We start from the raw sequence: 18,000 nt of genomic DNA, 5'->3' as shown, positions 1-18,000 counted from the left end.
AGATGTTAAATAAATAAATAAATACAGCAATTAAAAGACAGAGATTGTGAAAGTCAGTAAAAAAATAAAATAAAAGCCAACTATGTTGTCTATAAGAAATCCACTTTAAATATGAACACTCATACAGGTTAAAGCTAAGGGATAGAAAAAGATACTTTTTCTACTCCTTTAAAAAAAATACCATAATAATGCTAATTAAAAGAAAGTTGAAGTAGATATATTAATTTCAGACAAAGTAGGCTTCAAAACAAGCAAAATAATGAAGTATAAAGAGGCACATTACCCAATTATAAAGGTGTCAATACTTCTAAAAGACAATTCTAAGCGTGTTTGTATCTAACCATAAAACGTCAAAATACGTGAGGCAAATACTGATAGAAATGAAAATAAAAACAGGAAATCCACTATTATAGCAGGAGACTTTAACATCCCTCTTTAACTAATTGATAGATCAAACATGTAGAAAATCAGCAAGGATATAGTTGACCTGAACAGCACTATCAATTACTTCATCTATATTTATTTATAGAATACTGCTTCCAACAACAGCAGTATATGTAATCTGCTGAAACACACATGGAACATTCACCAAGAGATGCCACATATCTTGTTAAGGTGTGGGCCATAAAATACACATTAACACATTTAAAATATAGAAGTCATACAAAGTATGTTCTCAGACCACATTGGAAGTAAACTAGAGATCGATAATTAAAAGATAGCTGGAAATCCCCCAGTATTTGGAAATTAAATATCACCTTGTTAAATAATACATGAGTTAAGAAATGTCAAGAAAAAATGTTTAAATATTTTGAACTAAATGAATATGAAAATACAGCAAATTAAAATTTATAGGATTTAGTGAGAGCAGTGCTTAGAGAGAAATTTATACCATTAAATGCATATATTATAAAAGAAGAAAGACCTAAAATAAATATCTAAGCCTCCACCTTAGGAAACTAGAAAGAGAAGAGTAATTTGAGCCTAAAACAAACAGGAGAAAATAAATATGTTAAACAACAAAAATTAGAGCACAAATCAATGAAATTGAATCCAGGAAAACAATAGAGAAAATCAGCAGAAGTAAAAAGTGATTCCTTGAAAAGATCAATAAAATAAAGCTCTAACTAAGCTAAGCAAGAAAACAAGAGAGAAGACACATTACCCACATCAAAAATGAAGAAGTTATCACTGTTATTCCTAGGAATAGTGAAAGGAAAATAATGAAGTACTATGAAAAATTCTATGCCCACAAATTTGATAACTTACATACAATGGAACTATTAATTGAAAGATACAAACTGCTAAAACTCACCCAAGGAAAAACAGTTAATCACAAGAGGTCTATATCTACTAAAGCAATGGAATCAATAATTAATAGCCTCACAGAAAATAAAGCACCAGGCTCTGATGGATTCACTAGTAAATTCTATCAAACTTTTAAGCAACAAATGACACCAATTCTCTGCAATCTTATCCAGAAAATAGAAGCAGAAATAACATTACTAATTCATTCTATGAATCCAGAATTATCCTAACACCAAAACTAGACAGACATAAAAGAAAGGAAAACTCTCTACCAATATTGCTCAGGAACATGGATGCAAAAATTCTCAACAAAACATTAGCAAACTTATTCTAACAATGTTTTTAAAAATTATACATCAAAACCAAGTGGGATTTAGTTCAGTTGTGCAAGGTGGTGCCAATATTAAAAAATCAATCAATATAATCCACAATATCAACATACTAAAGAAGAAAAAATCATTTGATCATATCAGTTGATGAAGAAAAAGCATCTGATGAAATCAAACACCTATTAATAATAAAAAAAACTCTCAGCAACCTAGTAATAAAAAGGAATTTCCTCAACCTGATAAAGAATATCTACAAAAACACTACAGCTAACAACATACTAAACAGTGGGGAAGTAGATGCTTCTTTTTTTTTAACATTATATTTTATTGACTTAAGAGACACTGAAAATATTTACGTCATAAGTAAGACTATATTATAAAAACCTAGTGCCCGTGCCATCCTAGGAAATAATATGGAAGTGAATAAGATTTATTGTTGATTGAAGGTTTGTAAAATTCAACACAAAGATCAAAGGGTTAATGTTCTGACACACTATGCATAGCTCCTTGGAAATCTTTGAGGATTTCTTTTTTTTTTTTTTATTGAAGTATAGTTAACTTACAATATTGTGTTAGTTTCAAGTGTACAGCAAAATTGTTATATGTATATACTCTTTTTCAGATTCTTTTTCATCGTAGGTTACTACAAGATATTTAGTTCCCTGTGCTTTACACTAGGTCCTTGTTGTTTATGTATATTATATATAGTAGTGTGTGTATGTTAATCATAAACTCCTAATTTGTCTCCCCCACCACCCCCACTATCCTCTTTGGTAGCCATCAGTTTGTCTTCTATGTCGGTGAGTCTATTTCTGTTTCATAAGTAAATTCATTTGTATCTTTTTTACATTCCACATATAAGTGATATCATATGATATTTGTCTTTGTCTGATTCACTTCACTTAGTATGATGATCTCTAGGTGCATCCTTGTTGCTGCAAATGGCATTGTAACAGGGAAGAGCTAAATCAGACTCCACGTTGGATCTGTTTCTTTGACTTTAACCTCTGCTTTTCGTTGCTTTTGTCATTATAATCATATATAATGCCCTGCCACAGGGAACCCTGCCCCTCTGCTGTTCAGCTCACCGGGAGACAATCTGACCCTGCTCAACTGTGGATGGCTGAAAGAAAAAAGAAACTAACACATCCCCTCACCAAGGCTGGTCATTCCATGACATGTTTTGCAAGACTGATGGCCTTTTTACTTTACTTCCTCACCTCCTCTCCCTCTCCTCCTCTCCCTCTCTATTCTGCCTTTTTACTTTACTTCCTCACTGGATCTCCCTCTCTGATTATATAAAAGAAAATGGCATCCAGACCCTGATAAGATGGTTTTTCAGAGACACTAGTCTGCCATCTTCTTGGTCTGCTGGCTTTCGAAATAAAGTCGTATTCCTTGCCTCAACACCTTGACTCTGATTCATTGACCTTTCGTGTGGCAAGCAGAGTGAGCTTGGACTCAGCAACAGCATTATTTCATTTTTTTTATAGCTGAGTAATATTCCATTGTATATATATACCACAACTTTTTATCCATTTCTCTGTTGATGGACATTTAGGCTGCTTCCATGTCTGCATTATTGTAAATAGTGCTGCTATGAACATTGGGGTGCATGTATCCTTTCTAATTAGAGCTTTCATCTTTTCCAGATACATGCCCAGGAGTGGGATTGCTAGGTCATATGATAACTCTATTTTTAGTTTTCTAAGAGACTTCTATACTGTTCTCCATAGTGGCTGCACCAATTTACATTCCCACCAACAGTGTAGGAGGGTTCCTTTTCTCCACACCCTCTCCCTCATTGATTATTTGTAGACTTTTTAATGACGGCCATTCAGACCAGGGTGAGGTGATACCTTATTGTAGTTTTGCTTTGCATTTCTCTAACAATTAGTGATAATGAGCATATTTTTATGTGACTGTTGGCCATGTATATGTCTTCTTTGGAGAAATGTCTATTTAGGTCTTCTGCCCATTTTTTTGATTGCATTGTTTGGATTTTTCTTTTATTATTAAGTTGTATGAGCTATTTGTATGTTTTAGAAATTAAGCCCTTGTCTGTAGCATCACTTGCAAATATTTTCTCCCAGTCCCTAGGTTGTCTTTTAATTCTGTTTATGGTTTCCTTTGCTGTGCAAAAGCTTTAAAGTTTAATTAGATACCATTTGTTTATTTTTGCTTTTATTTCCATTACTCTAAGAGAAACATCCAAAAAAATATTGCTGAAATTTATGTCAGAGTGTTCTGCCTATTTTTCCTCTAGAACTCTTATAGTATCCAGTCTTACATTTAGGTTTTTAATCCATTTTGAGTTTATTTTTGTACAAGTTGTTGGAGGATGTTCTCATTTCATTTTTCTACATGTACCTGTCCAGTTTTCCCAGCACCACTTAAGACCAGAAAAAAATCTTAGAGATGCCTTTCTCATCACTTCCATTTAACAATATACTGGAAGTCCTAGCTATTGATATGACAAGAAATAGGAATAAAAGGTATATAGACTGGGAAGGTGGAAACAAAACATTTTTTTTTCACAGATGGCATAACTGTAGAAAATTCTAAAGAATTAAGCAAAAGAAAAACCCCAGACATACAAACAAAGAAAACCCTCTGGAACTGAAAAGTAGATATAGTAAACTCACAGGGTACATGGTTAATATATGAAAGTCAATTGCTTTACTACATGTCAGCAACAAGTAATTGTAACTTGAAATTTAAAACACTACCATTTACAAAAGTACTACAAAAATGAAATACTTAGGTATAAATCTAACAAAATATATAAAGAATCTAAATGCAGAAAAATAGGTAACTCTGATAAAAGAAATTAAATAAGATCTAAGATTTATTTCATATTTTTATTTATTTATTTATTTAAACAACTTTATTGGACTATAATTGCTTTATAATGGTGGGTTAGTTTCTGCTGTATAACAAAGTGAATCAGCTATACATATACATATAACCCAATATCTCCTCCCTCTCCACCCTCTTGTGTCTCTCTCCCATCCTCCCTATCCCACCCCTCTAGATGGTCACAAAGCACTGAGCTGATCTCCCTGTGCTATGCAGCTGCTTCCCACCAGCTAGCTATTTCACATTTAGTACTGTATATATGTCCATGCCAGTCTCTCACTTCATCACAGCTTACCCTACACCCTCCCCGTGTCCTCAAGTCCATTCCCTATATCTGTGTCTTTATTACTGTCTTGCCCCCAGGTTCTTCAGAACCATTTTATTTTATTTTTTTTTGGATTCCATATATATGTATTAGCATGTGGTATTTGTTTTTCTCTTTCTGACTTACTTCACTCTGTATGACAGGCTCTAGATCCATCCACCTCACTACAAATAACTCAATTTTGTTTCCTTATATAGCTGAGTAATATTCCATTGTATATATGTGCCACATCTTCTTTATCCATTCATCAGTCGATGGACACTTTGGTTGCTTCCATGTCCTGGCTATTGGAAATAGAGCTGCAATGAACATTGTGGTACATGACTCTTTTTGAATTATGGTTTTCTCAGGGTATATGCCCAGTAGTGGGATTGCTGGGTGGTATGGTAGTTCTATTTGTAGTTTTTGAAGGAACCTCCTTACTGTTCTCCATAGTGGCTGTATCAATATACATTCCCACAAACAGGGCACACCCTTTTCTCCACACCCACTCCCACATTTATTGTTTGTAGATTTTCTGATGATGGTCATTCTGACTGGGGTAGGTGATACCTCATTGTAGTTTTGATTTGCATTTCTCTAATGATTAGTGATGTTGAGCATCCTTTCATGTGTTTGTTGGCCATCTGTATATATGCTTTAGAGAAATGTCTATTTAGGTCTTCTGCCCATTTTTGGATGGGGTTGTTTGGTTGATATTGAGCTGTTTGTAAATTTTGGAGATTAATCCTCTATCAGTTTCTTCAATTGCAAATATTTTCTCCCATTCTCATGGTTGTCTTTTCATCTTGCTCTTGTGCAAAAGCTTTTAACTTTCATTACGTCTCAATTGTTTATTTTTTATTTTATTTCCATTTCTCTAGGAGGTGGGTCAAAAAGGATCGTGCTGTGATTTATGTTATAGAGTTTTCTGCCTATGTTTTCCTGGAAGAGATTTCTAGTGTATGGCCTTACACATAGGTCTTTAACCCATTTTGAGTTTATTTTTGTGTATGGTGTTAGGGAGTGCTCTAATTTCATTCTTTTACAGGTAGCCATCCAGTATTCCCAGCACCACTTATTGAAGAGGCTGTCTTTTCTCCATTGTATATTCTTGCCTCCTGTATCAAAGATAAGGTGACCATACATGCGTGGGTTTATCTCTGGGTTATCTATCCTGTTCCATTGATCTATATTTCTGCTTTTTTGCCAGTACCATACTATCTTGATTACCATAGCTTTTTACTATAGACTGAAGTCTGGGAACCTGATTCCTCCAGCACCATTTTTCTTTCTTAAGATTGTTTTGGCTATTTGGGGCCTTTTGCGTTTCCATACAAATTGTGAAATTTTTGTTCTAGTTCTTTGAAAAATGCCATTGGTAGTTTGATAGGGATTGTATTAAACCTGTAATTTGCTTTGGGTAATATAGTCATTTTCACAATGTTGATTCTTCCAATCCAAGACCATGGTATATCTCCCCATTCGTTTGTATCATCTTTAATTTCTTTCATCAGTGTCTTACAGTTTTCTGCATACAGGTCTTTTGTCTACTTAGGTAGGTTTATTCTTTTTGTTTCACTGGTAAATGGGAATGTTTCCTTTATTTCTCTTTCAGATTTTTCACTATTAGTGTACAGGAATGCAAGAGATTTCTGTGCATTAATTTTGTATACTGCTACTTTACCAAATTCATGGATTAGCTCTAGTAGATTTCTGGTAGCATCCTTAGGATTCTCTCTGTATAGTATCATGTCATCTGCAAACAGTGACAGCTTTACTTCTTCTCTGATTTGGATTCCTCTTATTTCTTTTTCTATTCTGATTGCTGTGGCTAAAACTTCCAAAACTATGTTGAACAATAGTGGTGACTCTGGAAAACCTTGCCTTGTTCCTGATCTTAGAGGAAATGGTTTCAGTTTTTCACCATTGAGAATGATGTTGGCTGTGGGTTTGTCATATATGGCCTTTATTATGTTGAGGTAAGTTCCTTCTATTCCTTCTTTCTGGAGGGTTGTTATCATAAATGGGTACTGAATTTTGTAAGAATCTTTTCCTGCATCTATTGACATGATCATATGGTTTTTCTCCTTCAATTTGTTAATACGGTGCATCACATTGATTGATTTGAGTATACTGAAAAATCCTTGCATTCCTAGGATAAACCCTACTTGATCATGGTGTATGATCATTTTAATGTGCTGCTGGATCCTGTTTGCTAGTATTTTGTTCAGGATTTTTGCATGTATGGTCATCAGTGATATTGGTCTGTAGCTTTTTTTCTTTGTAAAATCTTTATCTGGTTTTGGTATCAGGGTGAACATGGCCTCATAGAATGAGTTTGGGAGTGTTCCTCCCTCTTCTGTATTTTGGAAGAGTTTGAGAAGGATGGGTGTGAACTCTTCTCTAAATGTTTGATAGAATTCACCTGTGAAGCCACCTGGTCCTGGGTTTTGTTTGTTGGAAGATTTTTAATCACAGTCTCAATTACAATGCTTGTGATTTGTCAGTTTATATTTTCTATTTCCTCCTCATTCAGTCTCAGAAGCTTGTGCTTTTCTAAGAATTTGTCCATTTCTTCCAGGTTGTCCATTTTGTTGGTATATAGTTGCTTGTAGTAATCTCTCATGATCCTTTGTACTTCTGCAGTGTCAGTTGTTAGTTCTCCTTTTTCATTTCTAATTCTATTGATTTGAGGCTTCTCCCTTTTTTTGTTGATGAGTCTGGCTAATGGTTTATCAATTTTGTTTATCTTAAAGAACCAGCTTTTAGTTTTATTGATCTTTGCTATTGTTTCCTTCATTTCTTTTTCATTTAATTCTGATTTGAGCTTTATGATTTCTTTCCTTCTGTTAACTTTGGAGGGTTTTTCGTTTATCTTTCTCTAATTGCTTTAGTTGTAAGTTTAGGTTTTTTATTTGTGATGTTTCTTGTTTCCTGAAGTAGGATTGTATTGCTCTAAACTTTTCTCTTAGAACTGCTTTTGCTCCATCTCATAGATTTTGGGTCGTTGTGTTTTCATTGTCATTTGTTTCTAGGTGTTTTTTGACTTCCTCTTTGATTTCTCCAGTGATCTCTTGGTTATTTAGTAGCATATTGGTTAGCCTCCATGAGTTTGTATTTTTTACAGATTTTTTCCTGTAATTGATATTTAGCCTCAAAGCATTTTGGTCGGATATGATACTTGATACAAATTCAATTTTCTTATATTTACCATGACTTGATTTGTGAACCAAGATATGATGTATCCTGGAGAATGTTCTATGAGCACTTGAGAAGAAAGTGTATTCTGTTATTTTTGGATGGAATATCCTATAAATATCAAGTAAGTGCACCTTATTTAATGTATCATTTTAGGGTTTTGTTTCCTTATTTATTTTCATTTTGGATGATCTGCCCATTGGTGAAAGTGGGGTGTTAAAGGCCCCTACTATGACTGTGTTACTGTCAATTTCCCCTTTTATGGTTGTTAGCTTTTGCCTATGTATTGAGGTGCTCCTGTATTGGGTGCATAAATATTTACAATTTTTATATCTTCTTATTGGATTGATCCCTTGATCAATCCTTCCTTGTCTCTTCTATTAGTCTTTATTTTAAAGTCTATTTTGTCTGATATGAGAATTGCTACTCCAGCTTTCTTTTGATTTCCATTTGCATAGAATATCTTTCTCCATCCCCTTTCTTTCAGTCTGTATGTGTACCTAAGTCTGAAGTGGGTCTCCTGTAAGCAGCATATATATGGGTCTTGTTTTTGTATCCATCAGCCAATCTATGTCTTTTTTTTATTTTATTTTTTTCACAGTACATGGGCCTATCACTGTTGTGGCCTCTCCCATTGTGGAGCACAGGCTCCGGACATGCAGGCTTAGTGGCCATGGCTCATGGTCTCAGCTACTACACGGCATGTGTAGCCCAGACCAGGGCTCGAAGTCATATCCCCTGCATTGGCAGGCGGACTCTCAACCACTGTGTCACCAAGGAAGCCCCAATCTATGTCTTTTGGTTGGAGCATTTAATCCATTTACATTTTAGGTATTCATCAATATGTATGTTCCTATTACCATTTTCTGAATTGTTTTGGGTTTGTTATTGTAGGTCTTTTCCTTCTCTTGTGTTTCCTGCCTAGCAAAGCTCCTTTAGCATTTGTTGTAAAGCTGGTTTGGTAGTTTTCATTTCTCTTAACTTTTGCTTGGCTGTAAATATTTTAATTTCTTCATTAATACTGAATGAGACCCTTGCAGGGTAGAGTAATCTTGGTTGTAGGTTTTTCCCTTTCATCATTTTAAATATGTCCTGTGACTCCCTTTTGGCTTGCCGTGTTTCTGCTGAAAGATCAGCTGTTAACCTTATAGGGATTCACTTGTATGTTATTTGTTTCTTTTTCCTTGCTGCTTTTAATATTTTTCCTTTGTACTTTTTTTTTTTTTTTTTTTTTTGGTACACAGACCTCTCACTGTTGTGGCCTTGCCTGTTGCAGAGCACAGGCTCCAGACGCGCAGGCTCAACAGCCATGGCTCATGGGCCTAGCTGCTCCACGGCATGTGGGATCTTCCCGGACTGGGGCACGAACCCGTGTCCCCTGCATTGGCAGGTGGACTCTCAACCACTGCGCCACCAGGGAAGCCCTGTACTTAATTTTTGATAGCTTGATTAATATGTGTCTTGGAGCTTTTCTCCTTGGATTTATCCTCTATGGGGCTCTGTGCTTCCTGGACTTGAATGACTATTTCCTTTCTCATATTAGGGAAGTTTTCAACTATAATCACTTCAAATATTTTCTCAGTCCCTTTCTTTTCTCTTCTTCTTCTGGGACCACTATAATTCGAATGTTGGTGTGTTTACTGTTGACCCAGAGGTCTCTGAGACTGTCCTCAATTCTTTTCATTCTTTTTTCTTTATTTTGTTCTGTGGTAATTATTTCCACTATTTTAACTTCCAGGTCACTTTTCCGTTCTTCTACCACAGTTATTCTGCTATTGATTCCTTCTAGAGAATTTTAAATTTCATTTATTGTTTATCATTGTTTGTTTGTTCTTTATTTCTTCTATGTCCTTGTTAAATGTTTCTTGTATTTTCTCCATTCCTTTTCAAAGGTTTTGGATCATTACTCTGAATTCTTTTCAAGTAGACTGCTTATTTCCTCTCCAATTTTTGCTCTGGTGGGTGTTTACTCTGCTTCTTCATCTACTGCGTATTTCTCTGTCTTCTCATTTTGCTTAACTTACTGTGTTTGGGGTCTCCTTTTCTCAGACTGCAGGTTAATACTTCCCATTGTTTCTGATGTCTGCCCCAGTGGGTAAGATTGGTTCAGTGGGTTCTGTAGGCTTCCTGTTGGAGAGGACTGGTGCCTGTGTTCTGGTGTATGAGGCTGGATCTTGGCTTTCTGGTGGGCAGGACTGTGTATGGTGGTTTGTTTTGGGGTGTCTGTGACCTTATTATGATTTTAGGCTCCCTGTTGGCTAATGGATGGTGCTGTGTTCCTGTCTTTCTACTTGTTTGGCATAGGGTATCCAGCACTGTAGGATGTTGGTCTTTGAGTGGAGCTGGGTCTTAGCATTGAGATGGAGATCTCTGGGAGAGCTTTCACTGCTTGATATTACATGGAGCTGAGAGGTCTCTGGTGGACCAATGTCATTAACTAGGCTCTCCCACCTCAGAGGCACAGACCTGACACCCAGATGGAGCACCAAGACCCTGTCAGCCACATTGCTCAGAAGAAAAGTGTGAAAAGAAGAAAGAAAAAATAAATAAAATAAAGTTATTACAAAATAAAATTTTTAAATTATTTTTTAAAAAATAATTTATAAAAGGAAAGAAAGAAGAGAGCAACCAAACCAAAAGACAAATCCACCAATGATAAGAAACACTAAACACTATACTAAAAAAGAAACAAACAAAAAATGGACTGGCAAAACCCTAGGACAAATGGTAAAAGCAAAGCTATATAGACAAAATCAAAGAAAGAAGCATACACATACACCCTGATAAAAAGAGAAAAATGAATAAAAATGTATATCTATTTATAAATAAAAGGAAGAGAGCAACCAAATCAACAAACAAATCTAACAATGATAATAAACTCTAAATTCCAAAATAAGATAAACATAAAACCAGAAACAACTTAGATGCAAAAAGCAAACCCCAAGTCTGCAGTTGCTCCCAAAGTCCACTGCCTCAATTTTGGGATGATTTGTTGTCTATTCAGGTATTCCAGACATGCGTTGTACATCAAGTTGATTGTGGAGATTTAATCCACTGCTCCTGAGGCTAATGGGAGAGATATCCCTTTCTCTTCTTTGCTTGCACAGCTCCTGGGGTTCAGCTTTGGATTTGGCCCCACCTCTTGTGTAGGTCACCTGAAGGTGTCTATTCTTCTCTCAGACAGGACAGAGTTAAAGGAGCAGCTGATTATGGGGCCCTGGCTCACTCAGGCCGTGGCGGGAGGAGGGGTGCAGAATGGGGAGCAAGCCTGTGGCAGCAGAGGCCAACATGACATTGCAACAGCCTGAAGCATACCGTGTGTTCTTACAGGGAAATTGTCTCTGGATTATGGGACCCTGACAGTGGTGGGCTGCACAGGCTCCCAGGAGTGGCAGTGTGCATAGTGACCTGTGCTTACACACAAGCTTCTTGGTGGCTGCAGCAGCAGCCTTAGCATTTCAGGTCTGTCTCTTGTGTCTGCGCTAATAGCTGTGGCTCATGCCCATCTCTGGAGCTCATTTAGGCGGTGCTCTGAATCCCCTCTCCTCATGCCCCATGAAACAATTGTCTCTTGCCTCTTAGGCAGTTCCAGACTTTTTCCTGGACTCCCTTCCGGCTAGCTGTAGCACTCTAGCCCCCTTAAGGCTGTGTTTAGGTAGCCAACCCCAGTCCTCTCCCTGGGATCTGACCTCCGAAGCCAGAGCCTTAGCTGCTAGCCCCCACCCACACAGACAGGTGAGCAGACAATCCTCTCAGGCTTGTGAGTGTTGGTCAACACCATTCCTCTGTGCAGGAATATCTTCACTTTGCCCTATGCACCCCTATTGCTGCACTCTCCTCCATGGCTGTGAAGTTTCCCCACAACCACCCCCTGTCTCTGCCAGTGCAGAGACTTCTTAGAATGTGGAAACTTTTCCTCCTTCACAGCTTCCTCCCGGAGGTGCAGGTCTTGCCCTTATTTTTTGTCTCTGTTTTTTCTTTTTCCTTTTGCCCTACCCAGTATGTGAGGAGTTTATTGCCTTTGAGGATGTCTGAGGTCTTCTGCCAGCTTTCAGTAGGTGTTCTGTAGGAGATTTTCCCACCTGTAGATGTATTTCCGATGTATTTGTGAGGAGGAAGGTGATCTCCACATCTTACTCCTCTGCTATCTTGAATTTTGGCTCTAAGATTTATTTATAAATGAAGTGAGATTCCATGTTCATGGATTGGAAGACTCAATATTAAGATGTCAATTCATTCCATCTTTGTTTATTAATGTAATATCAATCAAAATCTAAACAAGATACTTTGTAGTATCTTGCTTTTATATGAAAGACAAAAGACCTTGATAACAGAAACAATAATTTAGAGGATAAACAAAAGACATACACTACCAAATTTCAAGGCTTACTATAAATACAGTGATTAAGTCAGTATTGTATTAGCAAAAGAATACATGTATACATCAGTGAAACAGAATGAAGAACCTAGAAAGATACCCACACAAATAGAGTCAAGATCTTTGACAAAGGAGCAGAGGCAATTAAATGGAGAAAGACTAGTCATTTCAAAAATATGGCACAGGAATTATTGTCTGCCCGTATGCAAAAATATAAACCTAGATACAGACCTTGATCTTTTGAAATAATAAAAGTTAACGCAAAATATAGACCTAAGTGTAAAATGCAAAGAAAGAGAAAATCTATGTTGCTTTCAGTTGGATAATGACTTTTTAGATATAACACCAAAATTATATCCACAAAAGAAAAAAAATTGATAAGTGGACTTTATTAAAATTTTTAAAAATTTCTCTGTGGGAAAAAATTACTTTTAAAAGAATTAAAGAGAAGTCACACAGTGGAAGAAAATATTTGCAAAACATGTATGTAATTAAGGAATTATAGCCCTAATATGCAAAGAACTCCTAAAACTCAACAACAAGGAAAAAAATAGCCAATTAAGAAGAGGTAAAAAGTCTGAATAGACACTACTTTAAAGAAAATATACACTGATGGGCCAAGATCATAAAGTAGAAAAACCCTGAGCCCACCTCCTTTCACAGGTACACCAAAATTACAATTTACAGAACACCTATCAATGAAAAGACCAGAACCCACCAGAAAAGATCCACAACTAAAAATAATAAGAAGAAACCATCAGTCAGGTGGAAGGGGGAAAGTCACAGTATAGTCAAGACCCATACCCCCAGTTGGGTGACCCACAAATGGAAGAATAATTCCAATTAGAGGAGTTCTGCCCACAGAGTGAGGGATCTGAGCTCCACATCATGATCCCCAGCATGGGGGTCCTGCACCAGGAAGACAAGCCCGCAGAAAGTTTGGCTTTGAAAGCCAGAGGAGCTTAATTTCAGAAGAGCCAGAGAATCATGGGGAATAGTCTCCATTCTTAAAGGGCACACAAAATCTCACATGCTCCAGGACCCATGGAAGAAGCAGTAATTTGAAAGGAGTCTGGGTCAGACGTACCTGCTGATCTTGGAAGTCTCCCAGAGAGGCAGGGGGCAATTAGAGCTTACCCTTGGGAACACAGACACTAGTGGCAGCCATTTGGGGGAGCCTGTTCTACCATGTGGACTCTGGTGCTGGCAAGTGTCATTTTGGAAGCCTCCTTCTAGTTTACTAGCCACAGGACCCAGCCCCACCCATGCCCACCAGCTCCTAGGTACGAGTACTGGGACACCTCAGGCCAAACAACTAACTGGATGGGGACTCAGCCCCCACCCACCACCAGACAGGCTACCTTAAGATGACCTGAGCCACCATCCACCCCTGGACACAGTCCTGCCCACTAGAGGGCCCAGGCCCAGGCCCCACATACCAGTGTGCAGGAACTAGATGCAGGACCCTCAGGGCTCTGCAGCCAGAGACCCCAGGACTCACATCCAACCACCAGCAGGCAGAGCCCAGCCTCAGGAAAATCACAGCTTCACAGCCTGAAAATCCAGTCTAATCACCAGCAGGGCAGCACCAGCCCTGGGACTGGCTGGACACCAGCCTTGCCCACCAACAGAAATTTTGAGAACCCCAGACCCTGCAGCCAGAAGTGTCTGGAACCCGCCACAACCACCAGTGGTCCAACACAAGCTCGGGTACCCCTCGGCCCTGCATCCAAATCCCAGAACCCAGCTTTCCCTGCCAATTAGCCAGCTCTACCCCTGGAGTTCTGCAGCCAGCTGCCTTGTAACCCAGCACCCCCAAGCAGTGACTAGCAGCCTCCCCACAAGCCTGGGCCCAGCAAGCAACCAGACCAGGGGCCAGCCAAGCCTATAAGAGTGTTCACAATAATCAGCCTGGACCCACAATAATCAGAAGGACACAAGCAGCTGAAATACGTGGAACCCCTACAACATAAATCTCTAGCAACCAGAGGGGTGTGCACTGCTGAGACACATAAGAGGTGTCCTACAAAAGGCCACTTCTCCAAGGTCAGGAAATGTATCCAACCTACCAGATACACAAAAATAAAAATAGCAAGTTAGGCAAAATGAAGAGACAAAGTAACATGTTCCAAGTGAAGGAACAAGATAAAATCCAGAACTAAATGAAGTGGAGAGAGCCAATCTATCCAAGAAAGAGTACAAGGTAATGATTGTAATGATGATCAAAGAACTTGAGAGAAGAATGGAAGAAGAGAATGAGAAGTTAGATGTTTTTAACAGAGAGTTAAAAAATATAAAGAACAACCAAACAGATGAAGAATACAATAACTGAAATGAAAACTACACTAGAATAAATCAACTGTAGATTAAATGATACAGAGGAATGAATCAGCAAGTTGGAAGACAGTAGTGGAAATCACTAAAGCTGAACAGAAAAAAAGAATAAAAAGAAATGAGGACAGTTTAAGAGAAATCTGGGACAACATTAAATATACTAACATTCACTTTATAGAGGTCCCAGCAGAAGAAGGGAGAGAGGAAGAGGCAGAAAACATATTTGAAGAAATAATAGCTGGAAAATTCCCTAACCTGGGAAAGGAAACAGACATTAAATTCCAGATGGACTGAATATGTAGATACTACGTTCCATCCAAAAGCAGCAGAATACACATTCTTTTCAAGTGCACATGGAACATTCGCCAAGATACTGGGCCATAAAACAAGCTTCAGTTAATTTAAGAAATTAAAATCATATCAAGTGAGAGGAGTTTCAAGATGGTGGAAGAGTAAGAAGCAGAGATCACCTTACTCTCCACAAACATATCAGAAATACATCTACTTGTGGAACAACTCCTACAGAACACCTACTGAATGCTGGCAGAAGACCTCAGACCTCCCAAAAGTCAAGAAACTCCCCACATACCTGGGGAGAGTAAAAGAAAAAAAGAAAAAACAGAGACAAAGAATAGGAATGGGACCTACACCAGTGGGAGGGAGCTGTGAAGGAGGAAAACTTTCCATACACTAGGAAGTCCCTTTGTGGGCAGAGACTGCTGGTGTCTGAGGTGGGGAGCTTAGGAGCCATGGAGGAGAGTGCAGCAACAGGGGTGTGGAAGGCAAAGTGGGCAGATTCCTACACAGAGGATCGATGCCGACCAGCACTCACCAGCCGGAGAGGCTTGTCTGCTCACCCGCCGGGACAGGTGGGGACTGGGAGCTGAGGCTCGGGCTTTGGGCGGATACCAGGGAGAGGACTGGGGTTGGCTGCGTGAACACAGCCTGAAGGGGGCTAGTGCTAAATAGCTAACTGGAGTAGCAATTCTCATATCAGAAAAAAATACATTTTAAAGTAAAGACTATTACAAGAGACAAAGAAGGACACTACATAATAATCAAGGGATCAATCCAAGAAGAAGATATAACAATTGTAAATATTTATGCACCCAACATAGGAGCACGTCAATAGTTAAGGCAAATACTAACAGCCATAAAAGGGGAAATTGACAGTAACACAATCATAGTAGGGGACTTTAACACCCCATTTTCACCAATGCATAGATCATCCAAAAAGAAAATAAATAAGGACACACAAGCTTTAAATGATACATTAAACAAGATGGACTTAATTGATATTTATAGAACATTCCATCCAAAACAACAGAGTACACATTCTTCTCAAGTGGTCATGGAACATTCTCCAGGATAGATCATAATTTGGGTCACAAATCAAGCCCGGGTAAATTTAAGAAAATTGAAATCATATCAAGTATCTTTTCTGACTGCAATGCTATGAGACCAGATATCAATAACAGGAAAATATCTGTAAGAAATACAAACACGTGGAGGCTAAGCAACACACTACTTAATAACCAAGAGATCACTGAAGAAATCAAACAGGAAATCAAAAAATACCTAGAAACAAATGACAATGAAAACACAATGACCCAAAATCATCCCATCTAGGATGCAGCAAACGCAGTACTAAAAGAGAAGTTTATAGCTATACAAGCCTACCTTAAGAAACTTGAAACACCTCAAATGAACAACCTACCCGTACATCTAAGGCAATTAGAGAAAGAAGAACAAAAAATCCCAAAAGTTAGCAGAAGGAAAGAAATCATAAAGATCAGATCAGAAATAAATGAAAAAGAAATGAAGGAAACGATAGCAAAGATCAATAAAACTAAAAGCTGGTTCTTTGAGAAGATAAACAAAATTGATAAACCATTAGCCAGACTTATCAAGAAAAAAAGGGAGAAGACTCAAATCAATAGAATTAGAAATGAAAAAGGAGAAGTAACAACTGACACTGCAGAAATACAAAGGATCATGAGAGATTACTACAAGCAACTATATGCCAATAAAATGGACAACCTGGAATAAATGGACAAATTCTTAGAAATGCACAACCTTTTGAGACTGAACAAGTAAGAAATAGAAAATATGAACAGACCAATAACAAACACTGAAATTGAAACTGTGACTAAAAATCTTCCAACAAAGAAAAGCCCAAGACAACATGGCTTCACAGGTGAATTCTATCAAACATTTAGAGAAGAGCTAACATCTACGCTTCTCAAACTCTTCCAAAATATACCAGAGCAAGGAACACTCCCAAACACATTCTACGAGGCCACTGTCACTATGATACCAAAACCAGATAAAGATGTCACAAAGAGAAAACTACAAACCAATAGCACTGATAAACATAGAGGCAAAAATCCTCAACAAAATACTAGCAAACAGAATCCAACAACACATTAAAAGGATCATACACCAGGTCAAGTGGGGTTTATCCCAGGAATGCAAGGATTCTTCAATATATGCAAATCAATCAACCTGATACACCATATTAACAAATTGAAGGAGAATAACCATATGATCATCTCAATAGATGCAGAGAAAGCTTTTGACAAAATTCAACACAAATTTATGATAAAAACCCTCCAGAAAGTAGGCACAGAGGGAATTTTCCTCAATATAATAAAGGCCGTATATGACAAACCCACAGCCCACATTAGTCTCAATGGTGAAAACCTGAAATCATTTCCACTAAGATCAGGAAGAAGACAAGGTTGCCCACTCTCACCACTATTACTCAACATAGTTTTGGAAATTTTAGCCACAACAATCAGAGAAGAAAAAGAAGTAAAAGGAATCCAAACTGGAAAAGAAGTAAAGCTGTCACTGTTTGCAGATGACCTGATACTATACATAAAGAATCCTAAAAATGCTACCAGAAAACTACTAGAGGTAATCAATGAATTTGGTAAAGTAGCAGGATACAAAATTAATGCACAGAAGTCTCTTGCATTCCTACATACTAAGGATGAAAAATGTGAATGTGAAATTAAGAAAACACTCCCATTTACCATTGCAACAAAAAGAATAAAATATGTAGGAATAAACCAATTTAAGTAGACAAAAGACGTGTATGCAGAACATTATAAGACACTGATGAAAGAAACTAAAGATGATACAAATAGATGGAGAGATATACCATGTTCTTGGATTGGAAGAATCAACATTGTGAAAATGACTCTACTACCCAAAGCAATCTACAGATTCAACACAATCTGTATCAAACTACCACTGGCATTTTTCACAGAACTAGAACAAAG

General features: G+C 37.6%; 1 protein-coding gene across 1 annotated transcript in view; it reads right to left on the bottom strand.

Moving 5' to 3' along the window:
* NECAB1 (N-terminal EF-hand calcium binding protein 1) overlaps positions 1–18,000 on the bottom strand; it is a 292,307-nt gene that overhangs the window by 222,262 nt on the left and 52,045 nt on the right. The gene's annotated exons all lie outside the window — the stretch shown is intronic.

Source organism: Phocoena phocoena, chromosome 17 (assembly GCF_963924675.1).
Source record: "Phocoena phocoena chromosome 17, mPhoPho1.1, whole genome shotgun sequence".
NCBI classification, from domain to species: domain Eukaryota; kingdom Metazoa; phylum Chordata; class Mammalia; order Artiodactyla; family Phocoenidae; genus Phocoena; species Phocoena phocoena.
Note: the sequence above shows the minus strand (reverse complement) of the source record. Positions and strands in the feature narration are given on the sequence as shown.